We start from the raw sequence: 4,555 nt of genomic DNA, 5'->3' as shown, positions 1-4,555 counted from the left end.
TTTACAAAAAAGGTGTATCCTCTCATAAGCCAAGCATGGTAGTGGGACTGACATGGTTTGGGGATGCATGAATGCTGTCAACATTGGCAATCTGAAATACACCTAAAAGAAACATGCATGTCAACATGCACTGTGACTACTGAAGCAGATCATGATATTCTCCATAGGATTGCATTCAAATCTCACACCAATCTATTTAAGCCAGATGCAGACTCAAAATGTAAAAGTTCAATGCAAAGAAAGGTTGAAACGCACACTGATGACCTCCCTTGTCATCCCTTTTCATTTCGTTTCATTTCGAGACGATTCGAGCCAACATAGCCCCTTCTCTACCGGGTTTTAATCTGGGGTGTACTCACTTTTGTGAGTACATGTTCAAACATTAATGGCTGTATTTTGTTTTTTTCTGAGTGAACAAGACATTTAAGCGGTTAAATATGTTGTTAAAAGGTCACTAATCATTGTGTCAAAGTTACATTTCTGTAATGCTTTCCTATGAAAAGATATACTCAAAAATCTGCAAAACTGTGAGGGGTGTATTCACTTTCGTGATATACTGTATGTGCAACCTCGGTGTGCGTGTGTGTGTGTGTGTGCGTGTGTGTGTGTGTGTGTGCGTGCGTGCGTGCGTGCGTGCGTGCGTGCGTGCGTGCGTGCGTGCGTGCGTGCATCTGTCTCTGTGTGTTTCTTTATTTGTGTGTGTGTATTTGTGTGTGTTGGTTTTGGGGTCGAGTTTATATGGGAATTCTTAGTTGGTGTGTTGGACGAGTTGTTGGGTGAGTGGTGGTGGAGATGGCCACCCCCAAATACAGTGACCAGTGATCATGAAAACCGGGTCTGTGGCCAGTGGTGTAGTCTACTTTTTTATGGTGGGTATACTGTATATTTGAGCATTTTTTGAAGTGGGTATGCTGTATATATTTGTGCTATTCAAAACAATGGAGCAATCAATTTTAAGTGGGTATACTGAAATCCCTGAAATGTAGAAGTGGGTATACTCCGTATACCCGCGTACTACGTAGACTACACCACTGTCTGTGGCCCAGCTGTGGCTTAGTCGGCTGGGCACTGGACCGCTACACGGGCTACAAGGTTCCCGATCCTTCCCCTGTCTCTCTCCCTCCCACTCTTCATTGTCTTGTCTAAATAAAGTTGAAACTTAAAAAAAATATTTTTAAAAATGTCTCTGTCCAATCAAGGATGGGCTTTCACACCAGTGATGGGTCGCTTTCAAGGGAGACTGAAAATATGTGTGTGAGGAACGGAGAGCTGGTAGAGAAGCAAAACGAGGGATGGGGTGTCGAGGGGAGATGGAGAGGAGAGGAAGAGAAAATAAATGAAGTGAGAGCAATGGGGGGGGGAGTTAAGTTGGGAAATAAAACAATGTGGCAGCAGGCAACAAGCAAAATCAGGGAAGGGGTCAAGAAGAGAGGAGAAGAGAAGAGAAGAGAAGAGAAGAGAAGAGAAGAGAAGAGAAGAGAAGAGAAGAGAAGAGAAGAGAAGAGAAGAGAAGAGAAGAGAAGAGAAGAGAAGAGGAGAGGAGCAAGTGTAGAGTTGGGCAGGAAGCAGGAAGTCGAGGAGTGAAGATAATGCGGTGGCAGCAGGCAACATTGGACAAGGGGAGGAGAGAGGAGAAGAGAATGAGAGGAGAGTAGTGTGGGAGGGGAGGAGAGGAGTGTGGGAACAGAGGAGGGGAGGATGGAAGGAGTGGTGTTGAGGAGAGGAGAGGAGGAGGGGGGACAAGACGTTGGGCATAGGAGAGGAGAGGTGTAGATGAGAGGAGAGGAGTTGTGCAAGAAAAGGGGGGGGGGGGCAATGTGGTGGAGGCAGATGTGGTGGAGACAGGAGGCAGATAAGAGTTGTGCAAGAAAAAGGGGGGGGTGTAAAAACAATGTGGTGGAGGCAGAGTATAGAGGGGAGGAGCGGAGAGGAGAGGAGAGGAGGAGAAGGTGAACGGAGAGGAGAGGAGAGGAGGAGAAGGTGAACGGAGAGGAGAGGAGAGGAGTTGTGCAAGAAAAGGGGGGGGGGCAAAAGCAATGTGTTGTCGGCAGAGAAGTATAGAGGAGAGGAGAAGGGGAGAGGGAGGGGAGAGGAGAGTATAGGAGAGGAGAGAAGTAGGGGAGAGGAGAGGAGAGGAGGAACGGAGAGGAGTGGAGAAGAGAGGAGAGGAGAGGAGTGGAGAAGAGAGGAGAGGAGAAGAGAGGAGAGGAGTGGAGTGGAGGGGAGAGAAGCTGTGCGAGGAAAAGAAAGGGGTTGGGTAAAAACAATGTGGTGGCGGCAGGCAACAGCGAACAAGGGTACAGGAAATGAGGTCAAATGAGGAGGAAGTCCAGCGGCTTCCTGTGCAAGTTGTGGCTGATTAGCCCTGATGAGGGGGCCTGCTCCCAGAGGCAGGTGCTCACGTGTGTACGTGTGTGTGTGTGTGTGTGTGTGTGTGTGTGTGTGTGTGTGTGTGTGTGTGTGTGTGTGTGTGTGTGTGTGTGTGTGTGTGTGTGTGTGTGTGTGTGTGTGTGTGGCGCGCTGTGTTCTCAGGGGCAGGTGTTCACAGGGCCACTCATCAGTGTGTCACAGTGAATCACACACACACACACACACACACACACACACACACACACACACACACACATGCGCACACGCACATGCGCGCGCACACGCACACTCACGCGCACACACACTCTCACACACACTCACACATGCGCTCTGTGTGTGTGTGTGTTTTCACAGGGCCACTTCCTCCCAATTGCCCGCACCAGCTAAATATTGACTCTTTCTGTACACTCGAATTCTACTGTAAATGACTCTCTCTCTCTCTCTCTCTCTCTCTCTCTCTCTCTCTCTCTCTCTCTCTCTCTCTCTCACACACACACACACACACACACACACACACACACACACACACACACACACACACACACACACACACACACACACACACTTATAGTAACCGGCAGAAAGGAGGAATGAATTAAAATGGGAAGAAACGGTAGGAAAAGGAGAAACAGAGAGCGAAAAAGGGATAGCCTATATAGTAACTGGCTGGGTCGCTGCTAAGGTTTTGGAGGCCCTAAGGGCCCTAAGACCCTAAGCAGGGGTCCGTATCTCGAAAGCGTCTTTGCTAACGACGGTAGCAACGTCCTTCGTAAGAACGACTCAAGTCTCTCTCGACAGCGACGCTCACCATTAAATCCAAGGGAATGGTAAGACGGTCTTAAGACGGTCTTAAGACGGTTAGCAACGACAAGAATCGAGAAACGGACCCCTGGTCAGGAACCCCCCTTATAATTCAATAATAATAATATATATATATATATATATATTTAGTCAATCTCAATTTAGGAGGCCCCTATTTTGTGTGCAAAGTCATGGAGGCCCTAAGCGCTCTGCTTACTCTGCGTACGTTTAGCGGCGGCCCTGGTAACTGGAAGAAAAGAGGAATACATGATAAAAAAATGGAAAAGGGAAGAAAAGAAGAAAGAAAGAGCAATAGAGAGGGATGGATTGCCTATAGTAAGGGAGAAAAGAGGAATGCATGAAAAAAAATCAGAAAAGGGAAGAAAAGGGTAAAGAAAGGGAGTGATTTGTTTGACAGGGCTTCCTGACGGGGGACCCCGGGCCGCATTGATGTGTCAGGGGCCAAAAGTGAGTCACCCACAACACGTCCTGTCGCCACCAGAGTACTGCTATCTGACACACACACACACACGCGCACACACACACACACACACACACACACACACACACACACACACACACACACACACACACACACACACACACACACACACACACACACACACGAACGCATACGCGCACGCACGCACACACACAGTGCACACACACACATGGACACACACACTGACACACGCACGCATGCACACACACACACACACACGTACGCACGGACAGAGAGAGAGAGAGAGAGAGATGTGAACTCCCAACCCGCCGCTGCCTGCAGTATGACTTGTCTGTCAACTGAGCATGATATATTTGCTTGGGCAATGTTAGCTCACGTACACGCCAGCCATTTATTACTGTCTAACTGGGTTAGGCCGCGTTTCGTAGAAATCTAATAAGGATGTGTAAGGGCTGCTTTAATATTCCTGGACGTGGCGTTTGGTGAATGAGTCAGGAGATGAGAACATCACCTATCAAATTTGTCCGTTCTCTATCCTGTTGTCCTCTCCTTTTCTCCTTTCTTCTCCATATCCCCCCATCCTGTCTCCATCTCCTCTCTGAAAACAAAAACCTTCCCCTTGAAGTAGCCTACGTTTCCATGAAACCATGAGAGAAACACATGCGTACGTACGGTACATCAGTATTGGGGTTGGGACGTCTTCAAGGCGCGAGCGAGTTACTTACAGAAGACTTTATTGAAGCAGCCCATTTGCTGATGAGAATGGCAAGGCAATGAAAGAGATTGTCCCCGAATCTAAATAGTAGAATAGAATAGAATAGAATAAAACAGAACAGAATAGAACAGAACAGAGCCCCTCTTTCACTAATTGCTCTTTTGAAACTTTTGAAAAAAAAAATACCAATACCAATGATAGTGCTT

This window comes from Engraulis encrasicolus, chromosome 3 (assembly GCF_034702125.1).
Source record: "Engraulis encrasicolus isolate BLACKSEA-1 chromosome 3, IST_EnEncr_1.0, whole genome shotgun sequence".
In the NCBI taxonomy this organism is placed as follows: Eukaryota; Metazoa; Chordata; class Actinopteri; order Clupeiformes; family Engraulidae; genus Engraulis; species Engraulis encrasicolus.
This window is presented reverse-complemented; position numbering follows the sequence as displayed.